The sequence below is a fragment of the Oncorhynchus masou genome, chromosome 1 (genome assembly GCF_036934945.1).
Source record: "Oncorhynchus masou masou isolate Uvic2021 chromosome 1, UVic_Omas_1.1, whole genome shotgun sequence".
NCBI lineage: Eukaryota > Metazoa > Chordata > Actinopteri > Salmoniformes > Salmonidae > Oncorhynchus > Oncorhynchus masou.
The window spans coordinates 47,971,374-47,990,041 of NC_088212.1; the positions used below are offsets into that span (position 1 = coordinate 47,971,374).

At 41.2% G+C, this 18,668-nt stretch overlaps 1 protein-coding gene across 1 annotated transcript in view; it reads right to left on the minus strand.

Annotated features, from left to right (window-relative positions):
- LOC135545656 (amyloid-beta A4 precursor protein-binding family A member 1-like) overlaps window positions 1–18,668 on the minus strand; it is a 109,865-nt gene that overhangs the window by 53,400 nt on the left and 37,797 nt on the right. Inside the window, 2 exon segments of the mRNA XM_064973427.1 lie at window positions 8,052–8,546; window positions 15,176–15,316. The gene's annotated coding sequence lies outside the window, so the exon portion shown is untranslated.

Sequence of the window (18,668 nt, forward strand, 5' to 3'; positions counted from 1 at the left end):
TGCACTCATAGATATGTAGTTCTTCCCTACACACATAGACATACAAACACACAGATACACACGCAAACTGTACTGTATATCAATCAAGTAAATTTTCCACCCACACACATACACAATTACACGCACACAAGAACATACAGAGTCTGCATCAATTACTGAACACACACACCTATTACTGAACTAATTACATTCCCTAGGAACACAAAGAATACTACGACAATTAAACATTAGGTCAAGGACATTCTGCCCAAAACACAACGATCGCTGCATTGACCGTGTTTAATACCATTAGCATACTGGTTATGCCATCTTTATAGCCACTAGTCAATACACAGAGAAGATAAACATTGATTTCTGGTCTGGAGGTCATATTATCTGTGATTGTAGACTCTATATCAATTACATAGGCCTAGCACTATTCTGTGAGGCAGAGAGAAAACATACAAGCCTAGAATAAATTAGCATATTTTAAATGTAGTGACATGATTCCAGGTACAGGCAACAAAGCTAGGGATAAGTGTTATTTTAACTCAAAAATATATTAAAAGCCTGTTAATTCCATGGTTGTCTTTGTTGATTAAATCCTCTTGCTAACGGATTAGCCAGGAAAGCTCAAATTAAAAAATCTGAATCTCAGTCAGTGAAGAATGACGAATGCGCAAAAGTCGAACAGAAGCAGGAGAAAATTGGTTTCCTCCTTTTCTGAAGCCATGCAGCACGACGGAGGATTTATTTTACTCTGCGAGTTAGAGATGATGATTCCCTCTGCTCTCTACTAATTATTTCAACTTTGGTGAGAACCGCAAGTGAAGGCTGCGTTAATCTGCCTTACATCTTTTTCATTCAGCTTTTCTCACACAGTATAAGATGGTGCTAGCCTCCAGAGACACAGTATAAGGATCTATACTCTGTACTTGTCACAGTGCTGGGTTGGTTCTGTCTGAGGGAGTTACAGAGGTGCCCATGGGCAAACACACATCCATATTTGACTATTCTCAAGTAAACTAAAGTTTTGTTTAATTATTATTATTTTATTTTTTTGTTTAATTATCACAAAATTGAAACACTCAAGACAGCTAGTCAAAAAGGCAGTTTCAAAACTCTAAGCACATTTTCAATTGACAAAGTACAACACACAACTTAATTTTTTCACTTAATAACTTAGTCAGGCTTTCATCTAGAAATACATCTTTCACTTTGCAATACATGCTTATATGAAGTAATTGCCTTTCACGATGAGATGCTCACATTACTTTTGATATTATTTTCTTCTCTTTAGTTAAAATACATTTTTACTATCGCTTAATCCAACTGCTCTTAATTGATGATCACATAAAAGTTGGGTAAAGCTACTGTAGCTATACATTTAACATGTAAACTGGTTTGTCTAATACAGGTTTTGAGAAGTACATAATGAAAGTGTATGTCTGTAAAGTAGAAACATAAAAGTAGGAAATATACTAAAATGTACTATCATCATGACTATTCTGATTTTACTTCAAGTAAGCATTAAAAAAGATCAGAGATGTACTGTATGTAGCAAATCAAATCCAAGTTTATTGGTCGCGTACACAGCTGAGCGGATGTTACAGCAGGTGCAGCGAAATGCTTGGGTTTCTAGCTCCTATAGTGCAGCAATACAATCTCAATACAATACAATTCCCCAGTGGGAATCGAACCAAAAACTCTTGTGTTGCTAGTGCCATGGTGTTATGAACTGAGCCACAAGTACAATACAACACTGTAAAATGCAATACATAATTACAATACAGATGGAAGATGTATGATTGCCATCCCCATGAGCGTACCCCCCTCCTTCAGGCCATGGATGAGGCATGCAACGACATCAATCCAGATCTACTGAAAGTCTGGCTTGGATTCACCATGCCAAAGGGTTTTTTCTCCAGGTGCATGAACAATGATGATATCTACAGAGATTCGATGAGAACCTATATCCACATTTTCAAGACAGGCTTTGATGCAAACTAGTCCCTGCTAAACATTATGTTTCTTTAATTTCTTTCATTTGACTACATTGTGAAAGTTGTTCAGTACATTTTAATGGGTTGGGCAAGTGTATTGCCTATGTGAAAACTAATGTACTGTAATTTACAGTACTGTAGCATATTACATTCAAAGGGCAATTTTGAAAAATTTCTCATATTTTTTGCTTTTGGATGAACTGGTGGTTAACATATCTGAATTGAGAAGACATCACTATGTTGGGTTTTGGATCAATGGTTTTGTGGTGAAAGATGTCTACAAACAAAATGAATGCACAATGAAAGGTTTTGAATGCTACAGTACTGTAAATTGCTGCGTTACAAGTGTTACCAGTTTGGAGTTTTGTACGAAGAGTTTAGAAAATTCCCCCACATACTTGTGAAAATAGTACCAAAGCAATCCAAAAAAAAGAAAACTCAACCTTTCTCAAGGCTATGTGTGTGTGTGTGTGTTTAAATTGAACAAGCCTTTAAGATAAGCCTATGTATTTGGCTATGTATTTGGCTGTAACTAAACATCACCGTCAATATACCCTGAAGGAAAGTCAAAGAGCTCAATGGGATCATATGGTTATTTCAATAGCAGTTAGAAATGGGATTTTGGCATTGTTACAAAATTAGCTGGGCTATAAAAAGTAACAGGCATTTATTTTGAAGAAAGAGAGGCCTTCAAGACATCCAAGATTCAACCCCCACAAACACACTCAGACAGGAAAGTTGCAGGCACACACACACACAAACACACACACACACACCATCAACTCTTATAAAAGTTCAAATGTGCACCATTTCATTAGTTAAAGATGAAAAGATGTGTACAGCTGCAGGGGTCTCAAATCCAAGCTGTGTATACCGATTAAATAAACTACAACTCTAAACGAGTCTACTGCACACATCTCTGATATGAAATTCAGTGAATAAAACATGAAAAATGACATTATTTTGATACATTTTTCATGGTTATTTATTTTCTATAACGCCAGGCTCCAGTGACTCAGACCCTCCGCCTTCTCATCCCAGGGTGATTCCCAGCATGCATTGCAAAAACAAATTGACTGCCGTGGCCTGCGGAGGCAAGAGAGATTGAGAATCAATATTTCAAAACATCCATTCTTTATTTCTTCCCACAGAACAGACATACAGTACGTCTCCTCCTCTTGAGATGGACTGGTGCATAATGGCCCTCTTTCCTATCTGCACATCAAATCAGAGATCAGGGGTTGTATATATCAAGCATCTCAGAGTTGGAGTGCTAGGGTCCAAGTAATGTTATTTATTGTGTGGTCTAAAAAGGCCAAACTGATCCTGGGCTCAAGTTTAACAAACCTAATGCAATGTTAAATCTAAGCAATGGGGGTTTGTCCGAAATATTTCAGCTATTTTCACAGCTGGAAATATGAGCGCAATAGCTGGCAATGATACAAAAGGGCTGGTTGTTGTAGGTGTAACGAGGGCTTGGCCACTCATTGGAGAAGCACGTCTTTAGTAATCGGATGAGAGGCGGTCTTTGGAGATGGGGATGGATACTTGAACAAGCTAAATGAAGTATGCTGGTCGGCATATGTGAGTATGTTTTAGGATGTGCAGTATATTTTCAAATTAAGGCACTGTGACGAATAGACCATTTAAAGAGCAACAGCCCCTAAAAAACTACTTCTCATTTCGAAAACAGACTATGTGGCATTGATATCAGTCAGAAACATTTATTATACTGTCAGAATTGACTACAAAGTGTAAAGAGGATAATTTTGGTTATGAAGTCAAGTCTCGTGAAACTTTTGGTCCTGACTGCATTACAATGTAAATGAAGGTTGGGTTTGTTTCAATCCTGCCCACATGCCCACAGCTGGCAGGACACAAGTAAACATGGAGTGCAGCTGCAAGCGAACCGATTGTAATGTCTGTGGTAAATTTTATTTGACTTTGGATATCCCTATGGGGCAGGTTAGGAAACATCTGTAAATTGGTCAATATTTAAAAATTCCAATAGCTCCAAATTTCAATGACTTAAAAACCTCAAATCACCTATAAATTGTAGAAATTAATATGTTCTCATTTACATTGTGCAATTTATTGACAGACCCCAATTAGCCCCGGAGATGGATTATCCAAAGTCAAACCAATTTTGTCACGGTCAGACACCAGCCGGCTGAAGCTAATTGGCTAAATATTTTGTCTAACTCTTCCCACCTGCGAACTCACACATCAACCCACACCACAAAACCAACTCAGGTTTAATTCAGTCATGGCCGCTAGAATTTCCTGATTAATTTTAATAGACAAAAAATGTGATTTTCTTTCAAAAACAAGGACATTTCTAAGTGACCCCAAACTTTTGAACGGTAGTGTATATATTGGCGCATAGCCAGGGGGACAATGTACTTAAGTATCAAAAGTAAAAGTAAAAATATAAACCATTTCAAATTCCTTATTGTAAGCAAACCAGATGGCACAATTTTCTTGTTTTATTGATGGATAGCCAGGTGCACACTCCAACACTGACATAATTTACAAACAAAGCATTTGTGTTTAGTGAGTCTGCCAGATCAGAGGCAGTAGGGATGACCAGGGATGTTCTCTTGATAAGTGTGTGAGAATTGGACAATTTTCCTGTCAAAATGTACTTTTGGGTGTCAAGGAAAATGTATGGAGTAAAAAGTACATTATTTTCTTTACAAATGTTGTGAAGTAAAAGTTGCCAAAAATATAAATTGTAAAGAAATGTACAGATACCACAAAAAAACGACTTAAGTAATACTTTAAAGTATTTTTACTTCAGTACTTTACACCACTGCCCAAATAGCTTCACACCAGTACATTAGCACACTTTATATACTGTTACACATACACTTATCACATAGTATTCCATACATAAGTTAAGGCCATGCAACCTGAGTTGAAACGTGAGTGAGGTGCACATGTACAGTACAAGCGCCATATATTTGGGGTGGACACTTGATACAGTCGCATGATAATGTTGTGGTATGTCACAAAATCATGTTATGACCACTTATATCAATATTAATTTTATATATCAATATTTTGCTAAGGTGTAAACGGTACAGCCAAATGGTTACTTGCAAAGTAGCACTATCAGAAATAGATTGTGTCAATATAAATAAAATATACAGTATGTACAGGAACAATATTAATAACGATATCAGTGATAGTCATATGCATACAATCAGAGGTAAAGTGGCTGAGCAGCAGGACAACGAAAATTGTAGCAGCAACGTATTGTGAATAGAGGCACTGCAGATAGTGCTGATGACTGGTCCGTCCAAACCACGCATGAACAAGGGAATCTACAGTTGAATTCGGAAGTTTACAAACACTTAGGTTGGAATCATTAAAACTCGTTTTTCAACCACTGCACACATTTCTTGTTAACAAACTATAGTTTTGGCAAGTCGGTTAGGACTTGAATGACACAAGTAATTTTTCCAACAATTGTTTACAGACAGATCATTTCACTTATAATTCACTGTATCACAATTCCAGTGGGTCAGAGGTTCACATAGACTAAGTTGACTGTGCCTTTAAACAGCTTGGAAAAGATCAGAAAATTATGTCATGGCTTTAGAAGCTTCTGATAGGCTAATTGACATAATTTGAGTCAATTGGGGGTCTACCTCCAAACGAACTTCAATGCCATACAACACTCCTTCCGTGGCCTCCAACTGCTCTTAAACGCTAGTAAAACCAAATGCTTTTCAACCGTTCGCTGCCCGCACCCACCCGCCCGACTAGCATCACTACTATGGACGGTTCTGACTTAGAATATGTGGACTACCTAGGTGTCTGGCTAGACTGTAAACTCTCCTTCCAGACTCACATTAAACATCTCCAATCAAAAATTAAATCCTTTTTCGCAACAAAGCCTACTTCACTCACGCCGCCAAATATACCCTTGTAAAACTGACTATCCTCCTGAACCTCGACTTTGACGATGTCATTTACAAAATAGCTTCTAATACTGTACTCAGCAAACTGGATGCAGTCTATCACCATCCGTTTTGACACTAAAGCCCCTTATACCACCCACCACTGCGACCTGTATGCTCTAGTTGGCTGGCCCTCGCTACATATTCATCGCCAGACCCACTGGCTCCAGGTCATCTATAAGTCTATGCTAGGTAAAGCTCTGCCTTATCTCAGATCACTGGTCACGATAACAACACCCACCTGTAGCACGCACGCCAGCAGGTATATCTCACTGGTCATCCCCAAAGCCAACATCTACTTTGGCCGCCTTTCCTTCCAAGTTCTCTGCTGCCACTGATTGGAACGAATTACAAAAATCGTTGAAGCTGGAGACTTATATTTCCCTCACTAACTTTAAACATCAGCTATCTGAGCAGCTAACCGATCGCTGCAGCTGTACATAGCCCATCTGTAAATAGCCCACCCAATCGACCTACCTCATTCCCTATTTTGTTTTTATTTACTTCCTGCTCTTTTGCACACCAGTATTTCTACATGCACATCATCATCTGCTCATGTATCACTCTAGTGTTAATTTGCTAAATTGTAATTTCTCCGCTACTTTGGCCTATTTCTTGCTTTACCTCCTCACGGACTTTGCACACATTGTATAGACTCTTTTTTTCTATTGTGTTATTGACTGCATGCTTGTTAATCTCAACTAGACTACCTGATTAAATTAAGGTGAAAAAAAAAATACAAAATAAACCTGTGGATGTATTTCAAGGCCTACCTTCAAACTCAGTGCCTCTTTGATTGACATCATGGGAAAATCAAAAGAAAGCAGCCAAGACCTCAGAAAAACAATTGTAGACCTCCACAAGTCTGGTTTATCCTTGGGAGCAATTTCCAAAAGCATGAAGGTACCACAATCATCTGTACAAACAATAGTATGCAAGTATAAACACCATGGGACCACGCAGTCGTCATAACGCTCAGGAAGGAGACGCGTTCTGTCGCTGAGAGATGAACATACTTTGGTGTGAAAAGTGCAAATCAATCTCAGAACAACAGCAAAGGACCTTGTGAAGATGCTGGAGGAAACAGGTACAAAAGTATCTATATCCACAGTAAAATGAGTCCTACATGGACATAACCTGAAAGGCCGTTCAGCAAGGAAGAAGACACTGTTCTGAAACCGCCATAAAAAAAGAGACTACGGTTTGCAATTGCACATGGGGACAAAGATCGTACTTTTTGGAGAAATGTCTTCTGGTCTGATGAAACAAAAATAGAACTGTTTCACCATAATGACCATCGATATGTTTGGAGGAAAAAGGGGGAGGCTTGCAAGCCGAAGAACATCACCCCAACCGTGAAGCACGGGGGTGGCAGCATCATGTTGTGGGGGTGCCTTGCTGCAGAAGAGCACCTCACATAATAGATGGCTCATAAGGGAGGACAATTATGTGGATATCTTGAAGCAAAATCTCAAGACATCAGTCAGGAAGTTAAAGCTTGGTCACAAATGGGTCTTCCAAATGGACAATGACCCCAAGCATACTTTCAAAGTTGTGAAAAATGGCTTAAGGACAACAAGGTCAAGGTTTTGGAGTTGCCATCACAAATCCCTGACCTCATCCTATAGAAAATTTGTGGGCAGAACTGAAAAAGTGTGTGCGAGCAAGGAGGCCTACAACTTGACCTAAGACAGGGAAATTTTACTAGGATTAAATGTCACGTATTGTGAAAAACTGAATTTAAATGTATTTGGCTAAGGTGTATGTAAACAACCGACTTCAACTCTATAGTCGGAGAGCCTGTTTCTGTCCTGCCCTTGACTTTGTGATGTCCATAGCCTATTCGTCGCAAAACTCCCTGATCTTCTCAAAAAGATAGTTTGTCTAGCTGTATCCAGTCCAGGTGCTGCTTTTACAGGCAGACCATCTATTGGAGGAAGGATGTCAGTGGTACCATCAATCCGAACGCTCCTTGGCGACAACGCCAGGCTTCAGAGTATCGAAGCTGTAAAACAGGGAATAACAACAAAAAATCTGAAGACATAACAACACTCATTCACCTCCCAAGTTTAGATAAGAATAACCTCATACAATAATTTTTTACCTGAAGTTCTGGTACTGCTTGATCTGTGGCAGCAGCCTGAAGTACCAGCCACGTTGTTGCCAGCCATAGCTTTCCACCAGCACCGTACCATCGTCCAGTCCAATCAGCTGTGGGATGTCATCGTCCAGTCCATCGTCCAGTCCAACACCAGCAATCTCAGACAAAGTTTTCAGTCTCGTCTTTCTGAAGCTTTGCTTGAAGAGGCCGAAGCACCAGTCAGGGGCAAACTTGGTGTTGCTTGTGATCAGGTCCAGATTGTGGTGGAGCTTGTGCATGGTCCACCAGGCATAATACCAGAGCACAAACTTGTTCTTGTCTTCGCCACTGCAAATATCACAATTCTGGTCCACACGTGTTTTCCCAACTCCATAGTTGGTGAAGAAATGGTGCAAGTAGTTGATGACTGCGCTGCTGCCTTTGCTTGCTTGGGCCAGCTCTCTTTTTGATGACTGTATGACTGGTGGATTAGAGTCAGGCGTGTTCTACTGATTTATGCTGAAAGACAAATTCCAGATACAAATATTTTAGCATTATTATACAATAGATGTGAAATGGCATTCTGAGATAACATCACTACACACAGTTCACACAGGTATTGTTAGCTACTGAAGCTAACATCAGCTGGCTAGCTAACAGCAAGCTTTAACTAGCAATACAAACCGATTGTCATAGCTGGCTAAAGTTAACCAATAGGGTTCTATGTTAGCTAGTTAGCTAGCTAACACTAGGCTATAACTACCAATGCGAAATGGCATTCTGAGAAAACATCACTCACGTTACACACACTTCATGCCACACACATATGCAAACTTAGGGATGACATGCCAGTAACAAACGCTGACACTACACATTCATGTATATGGGACCAAATTATGAAAGACAAGAATTGTACTTTAGAATTCTGTAAAGTCCGTGTGGAAGAGGTGAAAAAAATTATTGTCTATGAACAATGACAAGCCACCGGGGTCTGACAATCTGGATAGAAAATTACTGAGGATAATAGCAGACGATATTGCCACTCCTCTTCAATTTAAGCCTACTAGCGAGCATGTGCCCTCAGGCATGGAGGGAAGCTAAAGTAATTCCGCTACCAAAGAATAGTAAGCCCTCTTTACTGGCTCAAATATCCGACCAATCAGCCTGTTACCAACCCTTAGTAAACCTCTGGAAAAAATTGTGTTTAACAAAATACAATGCTATTTCACAGTAAACAAATTGACAACAGAATTTTAGCATGCTTTATAGGGAAGGACACTCAACAAGCACAGCACTTACACAAATAACTGATGATTGGCTGAGAGAAATTGATGATAAAATTATTGTGGGGGCTATCTTGTTAGACTTCAGTGCAGCTTTTGATATTAACGGTCATAGCCTGATACTGGAAAAACATATGTGTTATGGCTTTTCACCCCCTGCTATTATGTGGATAAAAAGTTACTTGTCTAACAGAACACAGAGGGTGTTCATTAATGGAAGCCTCTCAAATATAATCCAGTTAGAATCAGGAATTCCCCAGGGTAGCTTTTTAGGCCCCTTGCTTTTCTACATTTTTACTAATGACATGCCACTGATTTTGAGTAAAGACAGAGTGCCTTTGTATGCCGATGACTCAACACTGGTCTAAGACACTGTATCTCAGTGCTAGAGTCGTCACGACAGACAACCTGGTTCAAATCCTGACTGTATCACAACCGGCCATGATTGGGAGTCCCATAGGGCGGCGCACAATTGGCCCAGCGTCGTCCGAGTTCCTCATTCGTCTAAACCCTAAACCTCAACTACATCTTGTAATAAATAATGTGGGAATTGAGCAAGTTGAGATGACTAAAATGCTTGGAGTAACCCTAGATCATAAACTGTCATGGTCAAAACATATTGATGCAGTAGTAGCTAAGATGGGGAGAAGTCTGTCTATAAAAAAAAGCAATGCTCTGCCTTCTGAACAACACTATCAACAAGGCAGGTTCTACAGGCCCTAGTTTTGTCGCACCTTGACTACTGTTCAGTCATGTGGTCAGGTGCAACAAAAAAGGACAATTGCAATTGGCTCAGAACAGGGCAGCACGGCTGGCCCTTGGATGTACACAGAGAGCTAATATTAATAATATGCATATCAATCTCTCCTGGCTGAAAGTGGAGAGACTGACTTCATCCCAACTTTTATTTATGAGAGGTATTGGCATGTTGAATGCACCGAGCTGTCTGTCTAAACTACCGGCCCACAGCTCGGACACCCATGCCACAAGACATGCCACAAGAGGTCTCTTCACAGTCCCCAAGTCCAGAACAGACTACGGGAGGCACACAGTACTACATACAGTGCCTTGCGAAAATATTCGGCCCCCTTGAACTTTGTGACCTTTTGCCACATTTCAGGCTTCAAACATAAAGATATAAAACTGTATTTGTTTTGTGAAGAATCAACAACAAGTGGGACACAATCATGAAGTGGAACGACATTTATTGGATATTTCATTTATTGGATATTTCTCAGAGGTCCGTTAAAAGCGCAGAGAGCATCATGAAGAACAAGGAACACACCAGGCAGGTCCGAGATACTGTTGTGAAGAAGTTTAAAGCCGGATTTGGATACAAAAAGATTTCCCAAGCTTTAAACATCCCAAGGAGCACTGTGCAAGCGATAATATTGAAATGGAAGGAGTATCAGACCACTGCAAATCTACCAAGACCTGGCCGTCCCTCTAAACTTTCAGCTCATACAAGGAGAAGACTGATCAGTGATGCAGCCAAGAGGCCCATGATCACTCTGGATGAACTGCAGAGATCTACAGCTGAGGTGGGAGACTCTGTCCATAGGACAACAATCAGTCGTATATTGCACAAATCTGGTCTTTATGGAAGAGTGGCAAGAAGAAAGCCATTTCTTAAAGATATCCATAAAAAGTGTAGTTTAAAGTTTGCCACAAGCCACCTGGGAGACACACCAAACATGTGGAAGAAGGTGCTCTGGTCAGATGAAACCAAAATTGAACTTTTTGGCAACAATGCAAAACGTTATGTTTGGCGTAAAATCAACACAGGCTAAATAATTTTGCACGCCCAATTTTTCAGTTTTTGATTTGTTAAAAAAGTTTGAAATATCCAATAAATGTCGTTCCACTTCATGATTGTGTCCCACTTGTTGTTGATTCTTCACAAAAAAATACAGTTTTATATCTTTATGTTTGAAGCCTGAAATGTGGCAAAAGGTCGCAAAGTTTAAGGGGGCCGAATACTTTCGCAAGGCACTGTATAGCAATAACTACATGGAGCTCTATTCCACATCAAGTAACATCAAGTAACTGCAAGCAGTAAAATTAGATTTAAAAAACTGATTAAAAAAACACCTTATGGAACAGCGGAGACTGTGAAGCAACACAAACATTGGCACAGACACGTGCATACACACATACACACAAATGATAACATATGGACTATACATACACATGGATTTAGTACTGTAAATACGTGGTAGTGGTGGAGTATGGGCCTGAGGGCACACAGTGTATTGTGACATCTGTGAATGTATTGTAATGTTTTAAAAATTGTATAAACTGCCTTAATTTTGCTGAGCCCCAGGAAGAGTAGCTAATTGGGATCCATAATAAATACAAATACAAATGTTAGCTAGCAAGCCAGCCACCTACCCTCAGCTAACATTAGCTAGCTAACAGCAAGCTTTAACTTTGGGTCTTTTGTTAAGACATGTCACGTTAACGTTAGCTATCTAGCTCAATCTATAGAGTAATGTTACGAGCAATACAAACCGATTGTCAAGCTAAAGTTAACCAAATAAAGTTAGGTTTAATGTTAGTTAGCAAGCCAGCCATGGAACTCCAGCTGGCTAGCTAACAGCAACATTTAGCTTGCAATGAAAACAACTTTGACAAAATTAGAAATGTATAATATCTGAATCTGTAGCTCGATTCTTACCTGTATACATGGATGCAAGCTTCACGGCAGACTGCAACCCATTTTATAAGACATCCTGTGTTGTTTCCGTTTAGTTTGCACAGCTTGTTTGGCCCGTTGTGTTCCACTGATTTCAAAATGTGTTATTTTCAGAGTGAGAGAGAGTCAGCATGGCACGATCGTCATCCAGAAAGTAGTCCATCACAACTTTTCCCCACTGACCTTTGTCGATAGCGCCTGATAAATTCAGGGCAGCAATGTTATTGAGAGCAGTAGCAACATATTTGCAGTTCTCCATGGCTAATGTTATACCTTTCAAAAAAAATGCAGTAGAAAGGATTATCTATCTATCTATAGACACAAGATGCAACACCGCAGACCAATCCAAACTAATCTCTCAGCATGTCCAGCCCACTCATTATCTCTGCCAATCATGGCAAGCGGGAAGGTTGCTCTCTTTCTCTGTGGCTAAACCAACGAGGCTCTTAATTTAACAATTGCATTCGTATTTACAGATGACATACAAGTTTGAAATTAAAGCACAAGAAAGTTCATGTATCTCTGGAACATACTAACATCTCTGTTGACGAGTCTACGATTCGTAAAACACTAAACAAGAATGGTGTTCATGAGAGGACACCACGGAAGAAGCCACTACTGTCCAAAAAAAACATTGCTGCAAGTCTGAAGTTCGCATAGACGGGAAAATTAATTCCCAAGTTTATCAGTACATTTTGCAGGAGAATGTAAGGCAATCTATCTGCCAATTGAAGCTCAACAGAAGTTGGGTGATGCAACAGGACAACGACCCAAAACACAGAAGTAAATCAAAAACAGAATGGCTTCAACAGAAGAAAATACACCTTCTTGAGTGGCCCAGTCCTGACCTCAACCCGATTGAGATGCTGTGGCATGACCTCAAGAGAGTGGTTCACACCAGACAACCCAAGAATATTGCTGAACTGAAACAGTTTTGTAAAGAAGAATGGTCCAGAATTCAACCCCCAAAATTTGGTTGATGTTATTGTTGCAAAAAGGAAGGTCAACCAGTTATTAAGTCAAAGGGTTCACATACTTTTCCCACACTGCACTGTGAATGTTTACGCAGTGTGTTCAATAAAGACATGAAAACGTATAATTGTTAGCGTGTTATTAGTGTAAGCAGACTGTGTTTGTCTATTGTTGTGACCAAGATGAAGATCAGATAAAATTTTAGGACAAATTTATGCAGAAATCCAGGTAATTCCAAAGGGTTCACATACTTTTTCTTGCCACTGTATGCATGAACACTCTGAACAAGAGCCAAGAGTGGACAAGTATTGGCCATACAGTGGTGTGTGTGTGTGTGCGAGCGAGCGCATGAGTCTATCAGTGTGTTTATTTGATCCCTTGGCCAGTCATTTAACGATTCATTAACTCTGAGCCTAGTCCCTCTCTAGTACGTGTAACCACTGTAAATGTGACAGCCAACCATTACAAAACAAATAAACAAAAATTTGCAGGTTCACATGTTGAGCTTAAATTTCACATGTTAACACCATCTTTACACATGGGAGGAGAATAACATGTTTTCACCTCACATGTGAATTGCAGTTTCACATGTAAAATTTGTGGTTTCACATGATAAAATAATTCATATAATCGTATACTCACGTTTCACGTGAAAAGAATTCACATGTGAAAATCACATTTGCTGTTTCACATGTAAGAAAACTCCACATGTGAAAATCCCACTTTCACAAGAAAATTCCACATTTTCTTGAATGCTTGTAAACAAAGTAAATGTAAACAAACACTGTATAGCCTAAAAACATGGTTAAATGTATCATTTTCATATAATGGATGGTCAGTCCTTACATCCATAGCATAGTCTCAGTTTTTTACCGAAACTGTTCGATTAAGGATTGCAGCTTTAAACACCTTTAATAGAGGTACAGTGTTATTATTGTATATGGTGAAATCCTCTAGTGAGTTAGTTACATTTGTGCCATTAAAATTAAGCAAAACTTCTGAAGTCGAGAACAACATTTTTAGTATTGCAAACACAAAGAATGATCTTGAAAGCAAAACATAACCCCAAAAGTACTGGTAACAAAACAAAATATTGCAAGGAAATACTATTAACTGTAAATGGACAATGCGATTCAATAAAACACCTTCCTCTTTCCTGTAATTTGACTGACATATTGTTGGTTTTTACCCTGGCCTTTCGCTGCTTTTTTTCTAGTTTGAATTTTTGGTACATTCATTCCAGCAACATAGCACCCTGCATCACAGTGCTGGTTTACTTCTGAAGCTAAGCATAGTCGTTCCTGGTTGGTCCCTGGATGGTTACCAAACTAAGCTGAAGTGGTGAAAATAATACTATGAAAAATGTAATTTGTTCACACGTCTGACAAGCACACAATGTTTTTCATTTTTTGTTGTTGAAAGGGAATACACTAGGCAGAGAGAGAGGGGGGGGGCAGAAAGAGAGAGACAGGGGGCAGAAATAGAGACGGGGGGAGGGGTGTGAGGGAGCAAGAGAGACAGAGGGAGTGTGAGGGAGCAAGAGAGACAGAGGGAGTGTGAGGGAGCGAGGAAGACAGGGAGTGTGAGGGAGCGAGAGAGGCAGGGAGTGTGAGGGAGCGAGAGAGACAGTGGGGGTGTGAGGGAGCGAGAGAGAGTGTAAGGGAGTTAGAGAGAGTGAGGGAGGGAGAGAGAGTGTGTGAGGGAGGGAGGGAGAGAGTGTAAGGGAGTTAGAGAGAGAGAGTGTGAGGGAGGGAGAGAGAGAGAGATGGAATAAGATAGAGAATGGGGAGCACCAGAGTACCAGCTTCAGCCAGGTTAATGAGGCATCACTGAACAAATTAACCACTGTAGCACGATGACCAGCTGGCTATCAAGCATACACACACACACACAAAAACTTACAGCATCTCTAGCTAAACATTTATCTTCTATCCAATAATTCCAAACGGGCTGGCTGGTGAAATTCCCTGGGTAAAGGACCAAGTCTACCGGTACATTATCATTATTGCAATCTGGCAGAAAATCCAACCAAGCTGCATGATTGGAAGAACAAACTGAATGTGCAAGAGATATTTAGCCATGCTCAGACGAAAATAACAGTTAAATAAAATACGTTGTCATTAGGTAGCAGAGAGAGAGAAAAAACAAAGGAAGGAAGGGAAGCATCTCCAGGGTTGTGGAAGCAGACAGACACTCACCTTCTATAACCATCTATAGGTGTGGAGGGTGGTGAGGTGGCTTCTCAGAGCAGAGGTCAGGGGGCCTGAGTTGGGGTTGGACCCTATGGTTCCGTGGATCTCAGTGGCCTTGTGGCTTGTGTCAGTGTAGGTCACTGGCTCCTTAGACAGAAAAGGGCGTACATGACTGCGTTAGAACACACCAGCTCCAAACTACAACACAGAAAAGAAGTGGAGACATTATAGATAAGGATAGGGAGAGGCAGATGAGGATCTAATGTAAAAGGAGTGGATGGAGAAACAGAGAAAAACAGACAAAAAAAACGTTACCCTCCTTCACACACACATACTACAAAAGGTTGAAACAAGCTTATCCCATTGGCAGAGTGAGAGAAGAGAGAGAGAGAACAGCTCCAGTTTGTCTCTTAGTAGTCCTATCTGTAATAATCCTGGCAGAGCAGCAGCAGCAAAGAGGCTGTGGAAAATCAGCCTTGTGTTCTTGTTAAATCTCTGGCTTTATGATGTGACTTCTGTGGCTATGTGACAGATGAAACAGAGTGAATCTGAACAAGAGCTCTCACACACAAACACAGGCGCACAAACACACACAACCACACACAACCACACACACACACACACACACACACACACACACACACACACACACACACACACACACACACACACACACACACACACACACACGTGCACACACACACACACACACACACGTGCACACACACGTGCACACACACGTGCACACACACAAACGTACAAACGCAGACCGCACACACACTCTCGCCCAATTTGTCAAGGCAATGTGAGATGTCTGGGACTCAACTGAGAGAGCCATAACCTAGATTTTCACGGAGCGGATACCAAAATCATGTTTTTGTTCTGAATCTAGTCTGGCCTTGATAAAGTTTCCATCATTTAGATGAGTTTAGACAGACAGCAGAGGAGAGTATTACTTAATGGCAGCACAATGTGACTCTATGACAATATCTGAATAACACCCGAAGAAATTAAATAACAAAAATATGGCATCTCCTCTTGCATCCAAAAAAGGGTGATGTCATAAACTGTTGCCTGATATAAACTATGTACTACATGCTGTATGTCTATAGGTTGGGAGGAACTGAGAAGTGGGTAGGACAGAGTAGTGTTTTCATGATTAGGGCTGTTGCAGTGACCGTATTACTGCCACACCGGCGGTTACGAGTCATGAAGGCAGTCAAATTCTACGTGACTGTTTAGTCACGGTAATTAAGCTTCTCCAAGCTCTGATGCTGTTGATGGTCATTAGTAGCCTACCAAACTTGTTTACTGCTAACACTATTGTCCCTCTAATCACTATGACATCAATGCAAATGTAATCAAACATTTGATCAAACATTTCAGGAGAGCCCATGAGCTCAGATCCGGCAATGCGGAAGCATACAGCTCATCCAGGGCCAACCTGAAAAAGGGCATCAAGATGGCTAAACATTACCACAAACTGCGGATTGAGGAGCACTTCAACAATAACTCCGACCCTCGACGCATGTGGCAGGGCATCCAAGCCATCACAGACTACCAGCCAAAAAAAACTTAAGTCCTGCCTCCCTCCAACACTGGATCCCCACCAGTTTGCCTACCGACTGAACAGGTTTACAGAGGACGCCATCTCCACAGCTTTACATTCTGCCCTGACCCACCTGGACAAAACCAACACCTATGTGAGAATGCTGTTCATAGATCAGCTCAGCATTCCCTCTAGGCTGGTCATAAAACTCCATGACCTCGGGGTCTGCCCCTCTCTCTGTAACTGGACTTTGGTCTTCCTAACCAACAGACCCCAGTCTGTCAGGTTAGACAACTTCACCTCCTCAACCCTGAACCTGAACACCAGTGTGCCCCGGCGCTGCGTGCTGAGATCCCTCCTGTACTCCCTCTTCACCTGTTCCTGTACACGGTTCCAACACCATCGTCAAGTTCGCAGACGACACCATGGTGGTAGGCCTGATCAGTGACAATGATGGGTCAGTCTACAGGGAGGTGGTCATGTTGAGGGTCCTCTTCTGGACCCTCAACATCTCAACCCTGGTCAAAAAGGCACAGCAGGGGGCTGAAGGAGGCCTGCCTATCTCCCAAGATCCTGGTGAACTTTTACCGCTGTACGGTCGAGAGCGTTCTGACTAACTGCGCCACAGTGTGGTTTGGCGGATGCTCCATGGACGACCAGAAGGCCCTGCAATAGGTGGTGAAGCTCCCTGCCATCGTAGACCTCCAACGCAAGCGGTGTCTGCATAGGGCGCGTGGCATCAACAGGGACCCTTCACATCCATGCCACAAACTGTTTGCCCTCCTACCATCAGACAAGCGGTACAGTGTCTACGTTCCTGCACTTGCAGGCTCAAGAACAATTTCTTTCCAGCTACTGTAACCCTGCTGAACTCTGTGACACGGCACTAGAAATATCCACCCGCCCACCGCTTAGTACTGCCTCTCAGGGACTCAGGGTTTTATTTGCACATCTGGTTAGATGTTAACTGCATTTTGTTGTACTGTACTTGTACTTGTTCAATGAAGTTTAATCTAATCTAATCTAATTACCAGGACGTGCACTCTAAGCATGCGCTGACCAACTGGCAAGTGTCTTCAATGACATTTTCAACCTGTCCCTGACTGAGTCTGTAATACCAACATGTTTCAAGCAGACCACCAAAATCCCTGTGCCCAAGAACACTACAGTAACCTGCCTAAATGACTACTGACCCGTAGCACTCACGTCTGTAGCCATGAAGGGCTTTGAAAAGGCTGGTCATGGCTCACATCAACACAATTAAAGCTCATCACTAAGCTAAGGACCCTGGGACTAAACACCTCCTTCTGCAACTGGATCCTGGTCTTCCTGATGGGCCGCCTCCAGGTGGTGAGGGTAAGTAACAACACATCTGCCACACTGATCCTGAACACGGGGGCACCTCATGGGTGCTATAATTTGCTATTATTTGACCATGCTGGTTATTTATGAACATTTTAACATCTTGGCCATGTTCTGTTATAATTTCCACCCAACACAGCCAGATGAGGACTGGCGACCCCTTATAGCCTGGTTCCTCTCTAGGTTTCTTCCTAGGTTTTGGCCTTTCTAGGGAGTTTTTCCTAGACACTGTGATTCTAATACTGCATTGCTTGCAGTTTGGGGTTTTAGGCTGGGTTTCTGTACAGCACTTTGATATATCAGCTGAAGTAAGAAGGGCTATATAAATAAATGAGATTTTTGATTTGCAATGCTCAACCTGTAGTCCCTGTTCACTCATGACTGCACGGCCAGGCACAACTCCAACACCATCATTGAGTTTGCAGACGACACAACTGATCACCAACAGCAATGAGGGAGGTCGTCAGATACAGTGCCTTGCGAAAGTATTCGGCCCCCTTGAACTTTGCGACCTTTTGCCACATTTCAGGCTTCAAACATAAAGATATAAAACTGTATTTTTTGTGAAGAATCAACAACAAGTGGGAC